The sequence below is a fragment of the Falco biarmicus genome, chromosome 3 (genome assembly GCF_023638135.1).
Source record: "Falco biarmicus isolate bFalBia1 chromosome 3, bFalBia1.pri, whole genome shotgun sequence".
Taxonomy (NCBI): domain Eukaryota; kingdom Metazoa; phylum Chordata; class Aves; order Falconiformes; family Falconidae; genus Falco; species Falco biarmicus.
Window position 1 is genome coordinate 37,900,012 of NC_079290.1, and position 22,641 is coordinate 37,922,652.

A 22,641-nucleotide genomic window follows, 5' to 3' on the forward strand; every position below is an offset into this window, starting at 1 on the left:
AATGTCCACTTTTCATTTTTAGTTTGATGCCTTTCTGTCTTACTAATACTCCCAGGGGTTCAGCCTGCAGCCATATTTTGTATTTAATGTACAGCCTGTATTTCTTTGACTGTCATTGATACAGACTTAAAATTTTGTAAGGTTTTAATCCTGACTTTCTTTCAGGTTTTTTCCTTCACACCTCTTTGAGTGGAACCCATCTAAGACTGGAGTCAGTAAGTCCAGGTGTTTACTATTATGTACAAACCTTTAAGCAGAGATTTGTCCAAAAACTGTCCTCTCCGCTCTTCATTCTGCAATGCAGCAGAGACCTTCTTTCAACACAGATCTTTAATTTATTATTTTTTTTTTACTAAAATTACTACCAAAACTTACAGTGTATAGCAGGGAAGAGAGAAGCAGACTGTGAGAGTTGCCAAAACCTGGTGCCTTTGCAGATGCAGAGAATTTGACAGAAAAAATGTGCCACAGTCATCCTGTGTACTTTATCTTTCACTGCCAAAGCAGTTTTAACCAGCCAAGAAACACAAGAGCCCTGTCTGTCTAACCAAAGAAAATACATCTTTTCCTAATCCCAAATCTAGCACAACCCTTGAGTTGGGTTTTAGGCAGATTTCTCGGTATTGTGCCAGCACCTCTAAAACTTTCTCTAAAGCAATTTCTAAAACTCAGGAATGCCTGTTGTGTTTCTGTATATTAGCTTTACTTCCTGTTTCCCTTTCTGTATCTCTTTCTGTTCAGTATTCTTGGGTAACAATTATCAGTTCGGAATTAAAAAAAAAATATTCAATTTTGGATGGTGGCTAATTATAGTTTTCCAAATAACAGAAGCTTGTGGGTTGCTTGTAGTTTTTTTAAATGTTGGTGAGTAGGTGGCAGTTAAACATATGCAGTTTTCCTGGTTTTCAAGGCATTTAGAGTTCTCAGTTTTTTCTTTGGATACCATCTACTGAAACTTTTGTTTAGGTCCCTGCTCCTGCCTTTTCCTGTTTGAATGTAATTCCTGACTAGTGCAGTCAGGGCAACATTGAACATTTGGAGTTTGAGTTTAAGTCAGCTGCCTGTTTACTGAGAAATATTTTCATTGTTGTACTATGTGTATATTTGATGATTATTTTTTTTCCCCGACAGTCTAAAAGAAGCAAATTCATTACTTATAAGTGCTGTGCCCAAAGCTGGTCTGTGGTTTTGATTAATGCAGTTGGGGTATTGGTGCTTTCTGCTTAAAAATATTTATTTCCTAAACCAAGTAATTTAGTGATTCTGTATCAATGATAGTGAATCTTTTCCTCCAAAAACTAGTTTTATGAGAAGTAATTGATAGTAATTTTTTTGTTGTTGTTGTTGTTTAGTTTTGCTGTTTTATTTCTGAGTGTATGTTGGAAGATTCTGTAACTGTTCCTTGTGCCTGCCCACTCACAAGCTCAATGCCTCCATAGGAATCCCACTTTCAGGTCAATTTTCTGTTGTGACTGTGGATTTTTTTGTCTGTTTATGTTCCTAGGGAGAACTGTGTCAGTCAAAAAACATAAGAAACAATAATCTTTCAGGGATGACTTTCTCAACCATAGGTTAATGGGGTATTGTTTTGTAGGATGGGAAGAAAAAGGAGACTGCAAAAACAGCACAAATTTAGGCAAGAACTAAATGGAAGGTACAACTTTCACAAAATCCTTCTGCAAACATTTTCTTCAGTCAAGAAAGAAAGTATTACCAAAGAAGAACCTGTAAGAGATTTAGTTGCTTTTCCAATGAGCTCAGATATTATTGTGATAAACAGGGGAATAAAATTGTACAATAGGTTAAACATTGACATTTTATGCTGTGTAGAATTTCATTGTACTTGTAGAGATATGAACACTCAGACAGATAAAATTATATAAAATGACTCTTGAATATCCACCTTCCAGAGGCGGTATGCAATTATATGACAGTGGAGCAGCAGAGCATACTCCATCTGAAAAGAGCCTTTGGACAGTGTATGCTAGCTATCTCAAGGCAATAAAAGTTTAATTAAGTAGATAAGTGGCTGAATAGCACAGACTTGTAACTTGCAATTTGTAGGCCAAATGTGTCTTACTTCTGCTTTTGCTAAAGCAGACCTTTGAAGCTGATGTCCAAAGTGACCGTTTTATTCACTCTGGTTTCATAAGCAACTACAGTTCTCAGCATTCTTTAAACAGAATATAATCAGTACACATAATCAAAACTACCTCCTTTTTGAAACTGGAATTTTGCTAGAAATATCAATAAAAATGTGATTTGAATTAGAATAGCATGAAAAAGCTTTGATCCTAGATCAGGATCTGATTAGGCTAGGCACAGTACAAAAACAGCCGCAGAACAAGATGTTTTCTTGTGCAGCTTACATTCAAAGGATCAAGACAATGGACAGTAGAACACAGTTGGGTAATTCAGTCCTGGTCTTCCCCAATATGCAAGAATTGTAACATAGACAAAGCCTAAATACTCATTTTTTAAAGACTTCATAAAAAGAAAGGGAAAGTGGATGGTAATAAGATGAGTTGTAAAGATGCCCCATCTCAGGTCTAGAAGGTTTGCATGTGAAACCACAAATACAGGACTGCAGAGAAATTAATGATGCGATCAAGGTGATGGGATAGAAAGTTTATTATTTTAACAATACTCTGACTTTGAACAAGCAGGGCATGTGCCAAAGCCAAAAAAGAATGTTGTGGTAATTCATAAGAGCATTAATGAAATTTTTGATTGCATGGCTAAGCAGAGAAAAAAACCCAACCAACCCCCCCAGTATTTTAGAAATGTTTTGAAGAGAGACCATGGAGCCATGGTTGAAATAAGATATAGAAGGACAACAGAAGGAGAGTAAGGACAGAACTCTAGGAAGGTAAAGACAGGAGTTAAGCAATCTACTTTAAAGAACATCCTATAAAAGTTGGGAAGAGACCAAGAACACTGCTTCACAAAAATGAAGAAAGGACATGATTGCACAGGCAGCAGGTTAAAAGTCAGTGGGGATGAGGAAATACTGTTTTTGAGATTTTGGTAGAGTGGTCAGAGGACAAAGCAGAAGCTTGGTCTTTCCTAGGGTTTTTTTCCCCTAAAAATTCCCTGCCTTTGGTTTCTTAACAACTACTGCATACATTGATAATACCATTTGTTTTTAAGCTTGCTCTAAAATCGGAGTTTTCAGAGATTTAGCAGATCTATTACCAGTATAGTGCAGGGCTTTTCAGCTGAAAGCTGTCCTTAGATGGGGATAAACTCTCAATTTTTACACTTATTTTATTTCAAATGACTCTAAGAGACTTATGATCATCCACTTAATTACTGTAGAAAACATTTTCAAAATTAAAACTACATCCAAAATGGAGCGTATATTTGTAGTATGGGCTTTACAATGCTTAATTATGAAATGTCAAAGAACTGTATCAGAAAATGAATACATTTACAAAAATCCTTTTACAAACAGCAACAGCAACGTTTCTACACCTTAAGTGTTTAACGCTGGTTATATGTGAACGTTTTGCACAGATAATGTCCTTTTGTTAATTTTGTAGCTACAACAGTCTTCATTAAGATAGATGGTTAGTTGTACTTTTAATCTAAAAAGAGACTAATTGGTAGACATTTGACATTATGGCTGCAATCTTCATTGAGAGAGAACTGTGTTGGGCAGACTTTGAGATATTGTCTAAATCTCAGAGTAGGCAATGTCTAAGCAATTTAATTTATAGAACCAAAATTATAAATTTAATTTCCTGGTGTGCAACTACAAATCCCCACATATTCATGATGTGAGGTAAAATATGCACCGGAAAGTAAAAGTACATTGATAGTCTTTGTTGGTGAGAACTATTAATTTCTTGCAGTGTGAGGAGTTCTCAAAAGAAGTCTGGACCCCACAATGTCTTGGATGTTGTACATACACATAATAGTAAAACTGACATCCATGTCACCTAGATTCTGCCTTACCTTGACCCTCAGTATCTAAATTTTGCTCAAGTCTGAGGTGGAGTGGCTTTCCACAGACTACTCATCCTCCTTGACCGTCCTTGGAATTCCTTGTATACCTAAAATTAGGGCCTGCAGATACTTAGGAGAAACCCTGACTGAGCTCAGAGATCCTTGGCTTTTGCCTAAGCCCTACTCAGTCTAGAGTTTGTGTCTACTGGCACACAGCTACTTCTGCATCCTTCAAGGACTTGTCACCTGGAGCTTCTGGAGGGAAAAAAAAAAAAGTACATTATGTTTCTTTTCCACAGAGAACACTTCAACCCTTTGCCCCCACTGAAGAGAGAAAGGAAATACTCTGAAATATGCTCAGCTAGCTGTATTTTCAACAGTATATGAAACAAAGTTCTCCCACAAACCTTATCTCAGCAAACATATATTCATTATGAAACTTCAGTTTCAAGAGAAAGATTTCCTTGCTAAGAGGGAAGCTCTTAGCTCTAAAGTAATTCAATCTTACGCCCTGGAGAACAGCTAACTGGTGCTGACAGCACTGACATCACTAAAAAGTAGACCATGGTACCCACCTCATGCAGCTATACAAAGTGATTAGTGTATGTATGATGTATATACAGGTGTATATGTATCTCTCTAATATCTTCTTGTCTGAATCATTCATGCACAGCAGGGTAGAAGAAAGGAAAAAATGATTCTTTCTTTCTACTTCAAAAATAGAGGACTGGAGCACACTGAAATTTGAGCAAGGTCAAATAAAAAGTCTGTGAAGAAGCTGGAAATTTAACTGAGAGTTTTGAGTGCCTTAACCACTCTATTTTTTGTTAAGTGTGTGATTTTTTTCCCCACTCTCATGCTTGTCAAAAGATTACTTGTTTTTCTTCTTCACCCTAAATTCTATTTGCATTACTGTTTAAATTTGAGTTTTTCAACAGCTGCTGTTTTTGCAGCAATGAAAGACAATATTGTGGAGCTGGTCTTCATTTCCAGATGGAGAACAGTTATCAAAAGATTGTTGAGTGCTTGTTCCTTATGATATACAAAGCTGTTCAAACAGTGTTCTGAGAGAGAGGTGATAGCTTTGGGAGGTGGTTTTTATAGAGGGAATTTATAATTTATTGAACCAATCTCATCTCAAATTTTTAACAATTCACAAAAAGAAGGAAGAATTATGAACTGTGTTATCTTCTACTAAAAACACAACTTTTGAGGCTTCTATAATCACTTTTTTTCAACACATATCAGATTTCTCTATTGGTGAGACTTTTACTATGAATAAGATCCCCCCTTGTAGTATATGGCTAAGTAGCAGAATAGATTTGTATCAACTTCATTTTAAAGAAAAAGCAACCAAACCTGAATATGTGGGAAGTTCTTTCATTTTATTTAGCTCATGCAATCCAATTGTGTATGAAGAGTTTTAATTTTAGTTAGTAAATCTTAAGAATTAGATAAGTGTCTGATTTTATTTGAAGTAATTCTGATAAAGCATGATATTACTGTGTTATTTCAAGGCACAGCAAATCAGAAGGTAGGTCCTCACTTTACCCCCCCAAATGGTTGTTTTTGCTAATAAAGTGTCTTCCATCATTCAAAGATTTTTTTTCATCAAATGCATCACTTCGGCATTGGCATAGATATTTAGGCTGTCCCAGGAAGCAGAGGCAAGCCTGAACCAGTCCTTATTTTTGTACAAGGTAACTGGCATTCGCATTGCTTCTGTGTTTTTGATGGGGGTTCAGCAGTTTGGAATCTGCTGGAAAAGTCTGCTTCAGCTTGCTATTCTAAATAGATATGATGTCTGGGTGTGAATTTAAAGCTTTTCCAAAAGCTTTCTCAAAGCTTCACCAAAACTAAAATAATGTCAGGGCAGAAATTTATCCATGTGTGCCTGTCCCTGTCAGACCTCTATTGGCTTTTCATTATTCCAGTTCTAAATTGAATACTGCCTCAGGGAAGGAAACATTTATATAAGAGGGTTACAGTGAAGGATCTCTATCCTCATTCTGCATATGAAAAACAAGCCTTGGAACCAGCAGGCCTTCAGCTAATTAAATGTAGCCATTCTTCCCCTTGGAGAAAAGATGTTTCTCCCTGTAAGTTACCAGGGAGCTTTATGGTGTTCTTTCTTTCCTTTGTCAGGAAATGCCTTCAACTGAGGAAACTAAACCTAAGCAAGTAAAAAAATTGTTGTGATAGAATTAATATTATGCAGTATTTGTGTACCTGTATATGTGAATAATTTGTGAACCCTATTTGTGTGGGGAACATTCCCTGACAATTTTATTTCTCCTGTGTAGTCAGGTTTGTTTTCTTCCATTTCTCTGTTTATTTACTGTTCAGAGAAATAGCCCTTTGGGAAGGGCTGTTTCTCCTGATTTTATACAGGAAAGTCCTAGCCTATTTTGATAATGCCAGTAACATGTAATAAAAAGACTCAGAAAACTGATATTTTTTAGGCTGTTCTGCATTAATTTATGATGTATCATATTCCATAAGCATAATTTCAGTGATGCCTGATATCTCAAATGATGTTGATTTGAAGCAACACAACATTAAAAACCTCTCACTTGTTCTAGAATAGGTAGCTGCTCTATGTGGCTATTCAAATCTACATTGTGTGAAAACATCATCGAAGAATTAAGGCAAATGTTTAATTACAAAAGTTTCTGCAAATCATGCAGTTGACTGTTGAAATTCGGAAATACAGCTGGTGCACTTAATCACACAAAAGCTAAGTTCATCACTTAGCATTCTTTGTCTCTAACAATGCCATGGGAAAACAATAGCATGTTTTTTCTCTTAGAATGGACTGGGCAGCTCTATTTCTTTCCTCCCTTGTTTGATTTACAATATATGTATTGTCTGAACATTTTGCATGAATATTTTTACAGTGGATGCCTTGTCTGTCTTGAACTCTGTAGATCCAGTGCTTTATTATTCTGAAGGTTTAAAATGCATCAGAATCTATATTTTATTGCTAACCTTTGTATAAAAGCCTCAGGGAAAGGAGCAAAATAATCATGAAAAACACCTTGTGTCTGGTAGCAACACACACTATAAATTCATATTTTGGCTAAAGGTTTTATTTTGCCTGGGGCATCTAGTAAAATAAGAAAAGCTAAATTATCAGTCTGTTTCAAAAAAATGTCTGTTGCAGGTAAATATTAAGAGAAGTCATTGTTACAATTTTAACGAAAAGGGTTTTATTAATGATTGAATGATGATCAAATGGTAATTAATCAATGATTAATGAATGAAAATCAAATGGTAATGAAATGGTCACTAAGCAATAATATAATGTTAGTTGAACAGTGATTTAAAAATGTTTTGAGAATGAGCTGACAGTGATTTAAATGATAATTTAGACTGATTAGGTGATAACTGAGACAACGATTCAGACAGCAGTCAAACACTCTGCTACTTACTAGACTTCTAATAATTAAGCTATAGCTGGGTATATATTCAAATGTCACTAGCATACAATATACTTCTAGGACTGACGTAAAATGTCGATTACCTTGTTATAGATATCAGATGCCAGGATCTCTCAACCTCAAGAAGTAACCTTGAGAGGTATCCCTGCTTCAGGAGGAGGTTGCCACCGTACAGCCTGCTGCTGTACAGGAGAGCTCAGGGGGCTTGGAGGGGCTGCAGGTTTTTGTAGCATGAAGCGACTGACTTGTAGGCACCCCCCACCCAGCCCGTTGGTGTACGTGCAGGTGTGCAGCTGTAGCAGTTTAAATTCTGTCTAGTCCCAGTTCAGGCTTCTGCTCTTGGCTCCTGGTGGATGTGGCCTAGACTCATTAGCTCCTGAGAAGATGCAGCCGAGCACAGTTCTCCTGGTTTGCACAGCAGGGCTGCTTTCAGGCAGGCCTACGTGTCGATGATGAACTGAACCACAGCGCTGTTCTCTCACGTAGAGTGGGTGCATCCCTCACACCAGCTTGCAGTGTAAAAGAGCACAATGAGCAGGCAGCAGCAAAGAAAAGTTAGGAGGTATAGAGTAACATTTGTGATCTGTTCCTGCTTCAAAGGTGCCATACATGGAGCTGTTGACTCCTCTAGGAATGCCATATATAAAAATGGAAAAATAGTTTATATGCACTTTGGTGGGTTGGGTTTCTTTTCTTTTTTTTTTTTTTTTTTTCAGGTAATGGAAAACTAGAATGGTATACATAAAATTGAACCTTTTAAAACTCTGTATAAAAGCAAGATAGAAAAAGGGGATACAGCTGACCTAATGATGCAAGAATGCTGGGGGTTTTATAAAAGATCAGGTTGTGACTTGTCCCAGATCTCAAACACAAAGAACCAATTTTTGTTGAAGTAATTAAAATTTGCCAAGCAAAGGAAATTTGTCAACCCACAGGAAAATGTACTGAAGAAAGTTAAATTCTTGGGTAGCATGAATATGAGAGAATACAAAAAAAAAAAAAAAAAAAAAGTATCCCCAAGCAGAAAAGAGAATCAGGAATAAAAAAGGGAAGGAAAACTCAAATTTGGAGTCCAAGAAAGTTCTGTTGACAAAATCACACCGATCAACATAAGATCAGCCAATATTGGTGTCTGTGAAATGGTAGCATAACTACAAGAGTCAGCAGAGTATGTATACCATAGACAAAAGAGAATCTTCCAGCTCAGAAGATACCTTGGGAAGATTAGCACCAGTGCAGCAAAAAGCAATTAGACTAGCTTTAAAAAAATCATATTTAATTAATGGGCCCATGTTGCTAGAAGAATCCTATTTACCTCAGAGAGATATAATGTGTGCAGTAAAAGACAAAAACCCACAACACAAATACTTTTTCAGTTTACTGTGGAAAAGGTATGCTTGTTATTGCAGTAGAGTTACACATATTATTGGAGCATTTAAATGAAATATGTGGATAAATATAATATCCAAAATATAAAGAAAAATAATGATGAAGAAGTTCAGTGGTGGGGAGAAGCAGAGAAACTCAACTTTTAGAATTAAAATATGACAATTTCTTTTTGGTCTCATTAACAAGACACACTTTAGAAAGCTATATAAAGACAGCATAGAAACAGGCCAGCTGCTTCTTAATAACATTCACTGCTTCAGGAAATTTGCTAAGTTATTCTAGGAAGTAAGTTGTAAAATACTACATATTTTACTAGTATACTAAAATTAACTTTCTAACAAAGCAAAAGCCTTTGTGGTTCTTCTATCACAAGATTTTTCTCTGGTGGGTTAGGTGTAGCCTGAAATGCCTCTTTTTAAACCACCTTCTTCTCTGACTAAGGCCTTGAAATATCTATTTATTCCAAGGCAATTAATTGATGTATATATTTGTAAATTAAAGTCACTGGTTATATATCTTGCATCATGTTTAGTAATCCTTAAACTTCAGTTTTATGTCTCCTTTGTCAATATGCATGTGGTATTTTCAAACATATACCTTTGTGAAAATTATAGAAAATACAGCCAAACCTCATTAATATGGAAAATTGATTTGAAAACTTTCTTAGTGGTTAGCTTACAAATGTGCTGAATAAACATTTATAAATGTTATAAACCTAATACACCATAGCTTTGATTAGTTTTATTTGCTCATTAACAAGATTATTTTTTTTTTAATGGTAAAATATATACTTACATAGTAAGTTTGCTATTGTGTTCATAGTCCATATGCTTGTATGGCTGTAATAGGAAGTAACATTTAGCTGGACTCTCAAAACCTTAGTTACTATTTGATTACAATTTTTGCAAAAGGACAGCAAGAGCAGAGTAGTGGACTTGCTGTGAAAATGTTGCTTCCCCAGAGTGTAGCCGATGAAATCCTCCAATTTCTCAGTTCATGTTCTCAGGAGGTTTTCCTTTTTTGTAATGCAGAAACTAATGGATAGATGTCTGCTGCCTTTGGTATTCAAAGAAAGTGTGAAAAAATGAAAGAATCAGTACACTCCCTAGGTAATGTCAGAAAGAGGACAAAGCTGTCTATTTAGGTATAAACCCAAAAGCACTCAGCATGGTCTCAGCCCATATTGACATTTTAAGCTCCTTATATTATCCGCAACTTTACTGAAAAGAGCAAGCCTGGAGATCCCTACACTGTTGCAGGGAGGTATATGAGATTTTATTCCTGTAACTTTCTTGAAGATTGAAAAATATAATATTCATAGTATTTCTGTTGTGACATCAAATGAATGGCGGTACTAAAACATGTATGCCTATGCATATGCCAAAAACTGAGACAAAGTCAGGAGCTGATACTGATGGCACTTTGAGAAAAATTGGACTTGAATTGGTTGGTTTGTATTGGCTGAAAGGAGCAATGAACATGTCCTTTGAGGTAAAACGCTCATCCCTATTACCTATAACCAAGTAAGCAGATGGACATTGGTATTAAAGAGAAAAAAAGGTGTAAAATCAGATTCCTGATCTATAATTAATGTTGCTAAGTTACAATATAGCAGTAACGAAGAGTCATTGACTGATTCTTAATTCACAGAACACTGAAAATCAGTGTCTGTGTGATTAGGAATTGCTGTCAGAGATACTGAGGTCTTGCTGAGGTCCCAGGGAGACTTCCAGGGAGATGAGAAAAAAGTGAAAAGATACAAAGAAATTTGAAGACTAGATTATGTTTAAAAGGTCCTTATGGAAAATCCACCATTTCCTCCAGGGTATTAAGACTTTTTATCTTATATCTATTTTTTTCTTCCTCCTATATATACAAGTCACACTTCTCAAATTGCTATTTAAAATGGTTTCCAGTTGTAATATATTTCAAACCTTTAAAAACTCAAAATAGTTAATAACTCACATGTAGTGGAAATCAGTTTGATGTTCAGCTTTAACACAATTAATATTTAGCAAGTTTCTGCAATTTTTCCAGGACTATTGACTAGGAAAATAAATATTTTTGGCCCTGCATTTGAGGTAGGAATAGATGTAAATTTTAAACTTTTTAAGAACTTGAGAAAATCTTATTTAAAGATAGACAATTATTCATTTCCTGATTTTCATACTCTTCTGAATCACAGTTAAAATATTCCTTACACAAAAAATCCATAGTAAGTCCTTTTGTCAGGCTTCAGCCCTATAATAATCCTAATAGTTTCATGAGAAGTAAAATAAATATTGAATACTTTTAAAATAATATGGTTACATTATATTAAAGTTTGGTTTTGAATTTTTTTTTTGCTAAACAACTGAATCTTAAGTTTGAGAGCTACTGTATATTGCTAACATAAATCTCTTTGCCTTTTGTTCTTGTTGCTGTTTTTCTGTATGTTTTTCAAGTTGTATTAAATTTGTGAAAAAATAATTTGTCATTAACTTTCCTTTGGAACTTAACCATCAATTAACACATTATGTCATTAAAGAAATAAGAATAGTTCTCAGTCATGGAAAGTTTCTTCCAATCTGTTTTATTAATCTTTAGAAAGACTTAAAATTACAGTTTCTTCTCATGACACAAATGCAATATTAGAAAGTGACAAAACATTTTTAAGCTGCTTTCAGCCGTAGAGATAAAGGGATATGCACAATATTTCTAAGTATCTAAAACTAACAAAATGACGTAGCTCCCATTATCCTGAAAATTTGGAAGATGAGAAAGGAAGATGAAATGTATTGTTGCATCATTGTCAGGATCGTTTTACGTCTTATGGTGTATTTTGCTCTGAAGGAAATGGACAATTAGCTGGAAGTGAATATTTGGTTTTATTCTCCATTAATTTGCAGGCAGATATCTCACAGAGTTGATATTGCCACTATCAGCTGGAGACAATAATTCTCTGTCAAAGGGTAGACCATTTGAATGCACAATGCTTTTTATTTTTTCAAAATTTTAGCTGCAGTTTCATAGTTTTTTAAGAAAGTAATCCATCAAATAGTGGATTTGTGGTTGGTTTGGGATTTTTTTGTGTGTGTGTGTTTTTTTTTTGGTTTGGTTGTTGGTGTTTGGGTTTTTTAAATAGTAATAAGTTAGGACTATCAGAAATTATTTTGATAGATTTATTGTTTGAAGTACCAATATCCAGTAAGGAAAACAGGTTTTTTTTTCAAATATTCTAAATGAGTTTCTTAGTTAAAAGAAAACTGGCAATAAAGAAAGCTCTGTCATATGAAGAGGTAACATTTTGGACACGGGTGCTCTTAGAAAACCATGCTACTTTATTATTATAATCAAGTCATTCATATGGATGACTCCAAATGATATGGTGGTAAACTTAGTTGTTTTTGCAGCAGCCACCTTGTGAGCTTCTGCATTGTCACATTTTTTATCAATAACCAACACACAAAACCAAGAGCTTGTTCCTTGATGCTGTAGGAATTATTTGGAGGATTTGCATTGCCTGCATGCTGTCCTACTCCAAACAGTCCCTGTGAGCAACAGTGAAACTGCTGCATACAGTACAGTAAAAAGTATAGCCATACACATCACAAAATGTTTGTCATTACTGAAAGAGTAAAGTATAGTCACGTGAAAGTATATCTTCTCATTGGGGCATCACTTCATAATATTTCATCAACGTCATATTCATCATCCATGGTGTAACTTGAGGAGATAAAAATAAATAATAACTGGCTTTACCTTGATTCTTACTGCCATGCCAGTCTCTGTAATTGATTGATACTAGAGAGAGAGTCCCCAGACAGTGTAGTCTATAATGGATAACGTTTACCCTATGATAAATACAAAAAAAGAAATCTTTACTCACTAACTAGCCGAATGTATTGGGTTATCCCACTTACAGATTTGTATTCTGGAAATGTATCTTTAAAAGAATCTTTTTTAATGATGGATTTAATAATTTCTGTTAAAAAAAAAAAAAAGCTAAAGAAATTGAAGGTTTCCTGTCCTTTAGAGATGTATGCACGTGAAGTACTTGATATCGAGTACCATATTTGTTTGTAAAATGGTGTAGTCACTGGCTAAAACAGCCTAGATGCAGCCTGTCAGAGGGGCCTCTGCCTCACTTAAGATAGACAGCACCATTTTTCCCTAGTTCTTTGCTTCACCAGCCAGATTGTCAGTTCTTGACCAGTTGCAACAGTGGAGAGTAGGAGGGAAGTAGTCTTCCATCTCAAATTGTCTTTAAAAATCTCTTGTAACACACACTTAGTCTTAGTTGTGAGCCCAAGGAAAGAACGCCTCTTGCCTGGTTCCAGTACCTGGTTTTGAAGTCCTTTGATTCTTCAGTAGTTTCACACAAGACGGTGGAGGCTGTCCCAGGAGACTGAGGTCCTCCTGTAGCCTCTTCAAAGTTTTACCCTATATGTGATACTCACTACACATTTGTAGTGAAATGTACAATTGTTCATACCAGCTGTTTACACAGTGATTTATTAACCTTTCCAGTTTTTTTTTTCTTTTTATATGCCAGTTTCCTTACCTTGGTTACAAATATAAAAAAACCAGAACCTTGGGGCAAAACCAAGTTCTTACATGCAGAGTCTCAAACCAGGGAGCCACATCAATGGTTTTTGTTTTAGGTACAGATTTAAGACAACATAAAAGGAGAACATTTTTTAGAGCTTTGCATTTGATTTTTATTAAGGGACTAGGTTTCCTTAGGCTGATTTCCTCTATAATAGTGTATAATGCTACCCTGAAAAGTGTGATTTTTCCCTTCATGCTACCAACAAAGGATATACAAGTGATCTCTTGAAATAAGGATGAGTCCTTCAAATAAAGGGTAGCTAGTTAGGGCACTTTGCAAGCCACACTGTAGCACGCTTTAGTTCAGCTAACAGTATGGTCACAAATATTAGTTATTTGGTTTTATTAATTCATAGAACCATAGAATGGTTTGGGTTGAAAGGGACCTTTAAAGTCATGTAGTCCAACTCCCCTGCAGTGAGCAGGGACATCTTCATCTCAATCAGGTTGTTCAAAACCCCGTCCAACCTGACCTTGAATGTTTCCAGCGATGGGGCATCCACCACCTCTCTGGGCAACCTGTTCCAGTGTTTCACCACCCTCACTGTAAAAAATGTCTTCCTTATACCTAGTTTGAATCTGCTCTCTTTCAGTATAAAACCATAACCCCTCGTCCTACTGCTACAGACCCCACTGAATTGACAGGCCTTACGTGAATTTAAATCAGCAGGGAAGGAAAGCTGGAAGGAGCCATAATTTAAGTATCTGTGCCATAAGCCAATTAAAAAATTGTTGTTATTCTTTGCTGAAGCATATGTTAAATAAAACTCATCATTTACAATGTGGCTGGCAAGTGGAGCAGAGCTCTTGGCTGCTCCAGCTTGTTGTGACTGCTGAGCAACACAGATTAGGTAGAAGCATGAGAAAAAATAATGATGTTGCAGAATCTAGAGAAATGAATAGATTCCAAGCAGATAGCAATGCTTCAATAGAAAGTGCAGTCCATTGAATAATCTATTCATTATAGATTCACTTCATATTCCTCTTATCAGCCGATCGTTGTTAAATATACCTGTGTTCGAAACTGGCATAAGCTGTTTTGTGGGCTTTCCTTGTCTCTAATGGTTGAACGTTAGTCTTTCTGGACCTCGCCTCACTTTCAACAACAGAAAGTAAAACTTCAGGGTTCATTGCATTTGTATTATTTCTAATAGCATCAGAACACCTTGCAGAAGCATCAATTCGTAATTAAGAAATAGCCTGGTCAAAATTACAGTAAATCTAGTTTCTAGTAATCTAAACACTGAAATGAGGCAAATGGCATTAGCATGCAAACAACACTGTATATATATGTTTGTGGGGGAAATAAAATTAAGGTGGTAAGATTTTCAATCACAGTCTTTTGTACTGAGACACTCAAAAGCTGCTATTATGCACCAGATGTTGTTATGCATCCAAGAGGCTTGATGTCCCATTATGCTGTTTTATGTCAGGTTATGTGATAGACACTCATCTTCCCACCCACAAAGATCACAGAGAGGCCATGGTAGGCTGGGGGACCCCAAATAATACCCTGCTGGGCTACTGTCAGGCCCATCACAGGAGCCATCAGCCCAGCAAAGACCCATCTTCACAAACCTGGAGAAGCACAGAGGCACAATGGGAGGCAGGAGGATTCTGGAGAAGCAAATGCCTTGGCGCCCCACCCCCCCCCACCCCACCCCACCCCCCCCCAGGACTGCCCCAGTGCCCCGGGAGACCCTCAGCCTGGATATCCAGGTGTGAAACCCATTACCATGAGTCCTTGGAAGCAAGTCTCCAGATCATCTTTCAGACTAACGAGGGAGTTGCTACCTGGTGGTGGGACACATCTTGGGATCACACAGGAGTCCTTATGGGGTTTCAGAGAGGAACCAAAGGTGAAAAAGGGAGGGATTTAGGTGACTTGGGGAGGAGCAAGTGTGGGAAATAGATGGATAAGGGAATAAAAAAGATTGGTAAAATATACGATTTGGCTAGTTGGTGCACTTCTCCAGCCACGTCCTGTGCCTTCAGGCAGTGCAGTCTGCCCTGTCCTCTTATTAAATCCCTGTGCGTATGAGTGCAGCACCCGGAGTCAGGCCATGGGCTGGAGGTCCTGTGTATCTGTGCTGCAGTGTCCGGAGTGAGTGCGGGTATGCAAATGCGTGCATGGTGCTAGTGATGATCAGCCAGACGAGCTGGGGCGTAGGTGAAGTGGTCTGGGAGCAAAGGGACGAGTGGGTCTGCAAGGGCCAGCTGTGAGCCTGAGAGTGCCTACGCACGTCTCCAGGTGGGAAAGCACAGGGCATCAGCTATGGGACCAGGGAGAGCCCTGGCCAGCTCGGTGTGTCTCTGTGTGTGTGCATGTGGGAGAGTGTGATGGTCTGTACCAGCAACTGGAGCGGGGCTGCAGCCTCAGGGGCTTGTATGCCCAGGTGCCAGCAACTGGGGAGACTGGGATCCAGGAGACTGTCTGAACCCAGTTACTGCAGGGATCCACCTTGCACACGTGCATTTATCTTTTTTCACTGGTGGATCCCTGCCCTGCTCAGCCAGAGAGGGGGGCAGGATGCAACGTGGTGCTATCTGTGTTCATGTGGGCACACTGACTGTGAGCTGTGTGGCTGGCCTGCCGTGTATGTATGTGTGTGTGTACATGGTGTATGTGCTCTATGTGTGTGTGCCTACTGGGAATATATCTTCAGCATCCCTGCTGGCCGGACCTGGGGACATGGAGCTGCCGCAGCCTCCCCTTTCTTGGCCTGTTGGAGTCAGCATGATATATTTTCCTTTAACAGTTTCTGTGCAAACATGCACAGAACTGTTCATGCACTCTATACAGACAATTGTTCTTGCCAATATAGGTTAAAATCTGTAATAAAAAATCTTTTGAGGCAAAATTTTGTCTCAAGTTTTTAAACAATTTTATTTCAACGTTGTGAAAACAAGTTGTCATTTTCTCCTTCTTTTTTGAAAACCTACAATATGGGAGTGATAGAAAAAATTCTGCATTCCATCCAAACTCTGAAGTTTAGGTATAACTCACAGTGAGAGTGATGATGTGGCTTTAGGTGTATTTTCTTTTATTTTGCATGTTCTGTGTTAATTTATTTTTATTAATCCATTTGGTTCCAGAAAATACCCACTCTTATTTTTAAAATACAGAAAAGATTCTGTCAACTTTTAAAATTTATATATTTTTTTCTTTTTTCTGCTGAGTTGGGAGAAATAAGACTGAAAGAATCCATTTGGTTACATCTGTGGTAGAAACAACATCAAGTTGGGTCTTCAAAACATTTTGACTGCACATTGCTCTGTATGGCTGAATTCTTCCTCCTCTTCTCCCCCAAGCAGGGTAGCATCATCCACTCCACCAGCTTGGCTTAAACTGGCCCCTAAACTAAACGTGGGTACTCTCTGGGAAAAAGCTAGTTAGTTACAGCTAAATTCATGCCAGGGAGCATGCTAGCAGCCAGGCCCTGTGGGCTCTGGCAGAGCAGCATCAAAGCTGTGCCTTGGTGATGCTGAGTTTTCAACAGTCAGCTTGACCTTAAACGGGCTACTTTCTTGCCCAAAGAATTTACCAATCTGAATAATCAAGACAGGCAAGACTGACTAAACGAAATGGTGTGGAGCCCGTTGTACAGCAGTGGAACTGAAACACCAAAGGCTTGTCCCATGACCAGTTGGCAGCAACACTCTGAGCTTGGAAGTGTTGCATTTGGCATTATGTGATGTTTCTGATTTAGCACCAGTGAAGGTCTTGGATGGATGGGGAGGATGAGGCAGTTTTCACAACTAAGACCATCCTTTCCTATTTAGAGTTGGTGCAAGTCTGCAAGAACTGTCTTTTGGTTGCAAAAATGAAGACCGTAGTATCTGGCTGTACCCAGTCTCATGCTTCACAAGGGCAAAAGTCACTTATACATATTTTGTTCGGTGTTTTATGTTAGTTGAGATAAAGATTTAAATAAATATTATAAAGCCTGAGATACTGGTAGATTTGACAGGAGTTTGATTTTCAGGTATGGAAAATCCAACTGCTGATTACTCTTTCAAAACTGTTTTCTACCACTGCTGATAACACTTGCCCCAGCACATTGGTTACACCTGACCACCTCTCTCACCATCTCGCTTAATCCATAGTAAAGGGAGGACAGCTGTCTCAGAAAGATGATGTGTTCCAAACAGCATTAATTTGACTGGTCAGGGCAAATGCACTTTTAAATAAGATCAGTGCTGGTATATTCAAATGTAAAAGAGAATGATTTATAAATTTGCAGCCAATGGGTTTTTGCATTCTTTCATCAAGTTCTGCTTTTATCCAAAATCCACTAGTTCTTCAGCAAAACACATTTTAAACATAAGAATTGATGCTTCTTGCAGTATAAATGACCTATAATTTTCCTCCTACTTCAGCATAAAAAATGCAATAATTTTTTCTTCTTTTGTTCATAATTTTGTATGAAGATATTAGTTATTGAATTATTAGACTTAGTAATGCAAATATTATTTTCTTTCTGAAATGTGTATTTTGATTGACTTTCTGTAAAGCATGTGGTCTTAGAGTTTTCTTTGAGTGATGTATAACTTGCCCATGTTTGATTGATATTACACGATGCATGTCTCCAGAATGATTGAATCCCACCCTAAGACAGTATAGGCTTACATTAGCTAATGATCTAAACCAGCCATAAAATATTCCTTAAAATATCCTGGAGAGCGAAGAATGCTTTCAAGTTATTGCTCAAATTAATGCTCAAACTATTAATGATAATATAACCACTTTACTAAAAACAGGGATACATCTCTAACACATGACATGCAGCTAGCTCTGTTTCTCCTGAATATGTACACAAAAATATACATGCTGCCAATAACCCGAAATACATTAGGAACTTGTGATTAAGTATTTAATGACATTCCTTTAAAATGTCAAAAAGCATCATAATTTGTATCAAAAGTAACTGCAAATTGAATCATGACAAAAATTATAAAGGTGGTAAAATAGCCCTTTATCTGTGGAAACATTATTAGCTCCAAAATTTTGAACACCTGTTCCAACTATTCCTTTGATTTTTATTTTTTTACAAGTTTAACACTAATGAGATATAATGCTTAGGGAGGCATATAATTTAATATTTCAGAAACTAAATAGAATTCAACCTAGGCACTCAGTAGATGAAATCAATCCCGAAACATGTTTCAGCATGTTACAAAGGACCATAGTTCTGCCAGGAAAGATTTCACAATAGATTAGTTTGAGGAAGTATTGGAGAATCAGATTAATAAGTTATAAGGAAGGGGAAATGTATTTTGGGGAAACATGGTTTGTAATTTAGGGTCTTTGAAGAATAATTATCTGTTAGCAAGTGTTATTTATAATGCAATATAAACTATATTATTCTTAGTACTATATAAACACCATTAAAAGCACTTTTCTTACAACAGTAGTTAGCTGCATCAATGCTGTGGATGAACTTCAGAGTATCGAAACGATACAGAGTACACCGCGGCCAGGCTGACCTGCTCTGTTCAAAAAGTGTTCCCACCTCTTTACAGGGCTTTCAAAAGGCCTGTTCCCAAGTTTAACAGTCACTCTCCTTCATCTCAAGGGCGATTGCAAACCATATTTAACAACACTTCATGCCACTGAGCTCTTATTTGAGCAATGAATCAATACAACTGGTCAGCTCAGAAAGTATAATTCTTTAAAAACACAGTGCTAAAGTCTTTCCTGGGTAAGGCAGTAATCATAGAATCATAGAAGAACTTGAGCTGGAAGGGACCCATAAGGTTCATCTTTTGCTGTGTTGGTTGTTGGCCTGTCTGGTAGCCCTCAGTCTTATGACTAGAATACCTGGAATTATTTTGCAGTTCATTTTGGGCTGGGATAACACTGTGAAAAGCAAACAGTTCTTGTCTTCTCCCTCCCTCTCCCCCTCGCTCCCTTCCTCCCAATGTTCTGGGTAACCTTGATACTCTACCATTGCAAATACAATACAGATTTTAGTATTATCCCTACTTCATATTAAGTGATAGCTCTAAATACAATGTGAAACCTTATCAACCTGACCAGCACTTCAGATCCCTGAGTCCTTTTGAAAAGTAGGTACCTGCAGTGTCAATAAATGTGATGCTGCCTTCAATCAAAAGCTTCCCAGCGTTCAAGAGACTTATGGTGCTCACATTGTCACAGGCTTTCCTTTTTCCTTCCAACAGAAAGGAGATCTCTTAGATAGCTTCTCTGTAGGTCGTTTGAGGAACTACAGAAGTAAAAATCCTGAACATCTTTATCCTCTGATGCTTCATATTGTAGAATCTGGTATCTCTGAAGAACATTTTTCTTCTTTTTTCAATACAGTATTAATATTTTAATAGTTTTTTACTCTTCTTCATTCAAAATTATAATCTTTCCAAAGTTATTTCCATTAGTGAAACTGAATTCACACTTGTTAAGCTACAGTGCAGTATCAAAGTTCAGGGCAGTTATGGTCAATGAAATGAAGGGGTTTCTACCATCCACTCACCTCCTATTGCCACCTTCTTGCTCAGTGTCAATAGGGCCTTTAGAGTAGCTTCTATATACAGGAAATGACTGACGAAATTCAAGGACTATCCTTACTGTATATGCATGGCCTACATTTATCACAGTGTTTCTCACTCATGGTGTGAAGAAGTATGAACAGGGAGACTAGTCCCTTTAATAGCTGTAGAACTTGAGTTAACTTCAAAAATTACTTTGGCTATCTTGGAAATTAATGTACCTTTCTACTGAAAATTTCAATACTTAGAAAACAGAACCACCCCCTTTAATTAAAATAAGAATTTCAATGTAAAAATATAAACAGTTTAAGACAGCAAGTTCACAGCAAGTGACATTCATTCAACTCACTGGCAAGATATCCAAGATATGTGGAGACTAATACGGAGACAGCAGGAGTGGCTAGGGGAATAGGAGGGTTTTTTCTGTGAATGAATGAGTCCTACAGTAAAGCAGAAATGGATTTTGAAAAATAAGCTGGAAGTGTAGAGTGTGGGCCTAGCAGAGTAATTCAGGAAGATCATGTGGTTGAATTAACTCCATGAGGCAGTGGCTGGAGCAGAGTAGGAGTATTGAATGGGATGGCAAAATCAATGGGGAATCCAGAATATGAAGTTTATTAAGGGAGAAGAGTTCTATAATGTGTTTTGAATGAACTTCAGGCTACGATATACAAATGCTTTGCCTCACTTTAGGCCTCATATGCTCTGCAGATTTAATAAACACTCCCTTTGCCCTACTGTTCAAATTGTAAATTCTTTGATAACATTCTTTATGTACACATTTTCAAGTAAGTTTTGCCTAGATTATGGCTTTAACTAAACCATTATTTCCTAACTTTCTTTCACTAAAGCTATGCAAACTATTGTCCGGATGTGACAAAACCCAAGATATGTGACATCTACTTCTTCATTTTGCATGAGACCCTGTATTCTATCATAGTTAACAATCAAGAGGCTGTGACAAGGTTTTTATCTTGGCAGCCCAGGTTGATGTTTGCTCATTTCCTTTGTACCTTTCAAGAGCTTACACATTTTGTTATTATTTTGGTATTTTACAGTTCTGAAGTGATCTGGCTAATCCGTAACATTTTGGCTTCTCCTGATTCTGCTCTACTTTTGAGATATCCCACGTTTTTCACTTTTTCCCCTGTTTTTTTAGGAACATCACCCATCTTCTATTAATTTTGTTCAACTACAGCTGCTGACAATGCTATGTTTGCTTCAGCAATTGCCTTACATACTTCAGGGCAAAACCGCCAGGACTAGCGGACTGTAAACATCTATTTTTTCTCAGTATCCTTTAAGCTTTTCTTTGTGAATTCTCATTTGAGCACTTACCCCTTGATCACTGATTTTGTCAAAACGTATTAGCTTTCTCTCACAAAGGTTGACTGAGATGAATTTCAGATCATAGTGGCTATTCAGAAGAGATAGTTTGTGTTTCTTTTCTGTTTCTGTGTATCAGTGACACAGTTTGGCTCAGAACAGCCTAACTGCAAACGCCAGAAATCGCTGCTGATCAGCATTTTAGTAGAGGACACGAAATGACTGCCCTCAAGTGGCGAAACGGGAGTAATACCGCTTGTGGTATAGATCTCATCTGCTCCAAACACATTTCGTTAGCAAAGGTGTGAGGATTTAAATTACAGCATTAATCAGGGGCTGACAGCTAAGCTTCCCTTTGAGTAGAGCTGAAGGGTAAAAACTGCTGCTTTTCACTCAGGCAGGGTTTGTTACTGTTATTCTGTGATTGCTTGTTTCCTTTTATACAGTTTATTGAAGCATTTTAAGATATGTGATGAATTAAATGATTAAGAACTGGAAAAATCATCTAAGATTAATTAAGAAATGAATATCAATATGAAACAGGTCTTTTTAAAATGTAAATGTGTAACTTTGGATTCTCCTACATACTGTTTGTTATCACTGGAAATTCAGAGCAGGGGATCAACATTAAAATTTTTTCTCTTTTCAATCCGATTTCTTCTATAACAGCAAAGGTTTTATGCTGTTGAGGAAAAATAAATCTTCCAACTGTAGTTGCACTTGAACTCTATTCTCAGAACTGGGGTACTTCATCCAGGCAGATTTGAAACACTGAAAAGCAAGCAAAGAAAAAGCCACTGAGAAACTTATTAAATGTACCTATGACTCTATGGCTTCTTTTGGAGCTGCTGTGATCTACCATTAAGCTATGATCCACAGTTAATAGCAAAGAGAACAGAAAATTCAGGCAGGGCACATTGGGAGGCTGGGATTTACACTGTTGCTGAGTAGTGTGGGGAGTATGGTGGTTGTGGTAATAATACAGTGTGTCCTTGTGAGGCAAGATATAAATAATGCATACTGATGGGAATCTTAACTTTTAATTGCCTTTCTTCTTTTCCTTTGGAATGAGGTGTTTTTTCTATGTGTATGCGTGAGTGAGGCTGGGAGGTAAAATCACAAGTTTTTTTATTGTCAGTACTTGTTTAGAATGAGGACTATATGTGTTTAAATGTTCTTTACTTAAAGAAATCATGTATCTGAGGTAATATTGGGAATGTTGCTTTAACCATACCATTCAAGAATTTTCTCTAATGAGAACATCTGAGCAATATTTTGACCAGATATATAATGCATGAGATACATTTTCTTTTCTGCCTATTCAAATGTCATACTAAAAGCGCAAATAATATTTTCCAGTAGCTGCACTTTTTCTTTATAACTCTATAACCCAAGCAGGTAAATACTGTTCAGTTACTGAAATTGCTATCACTGTCTTATT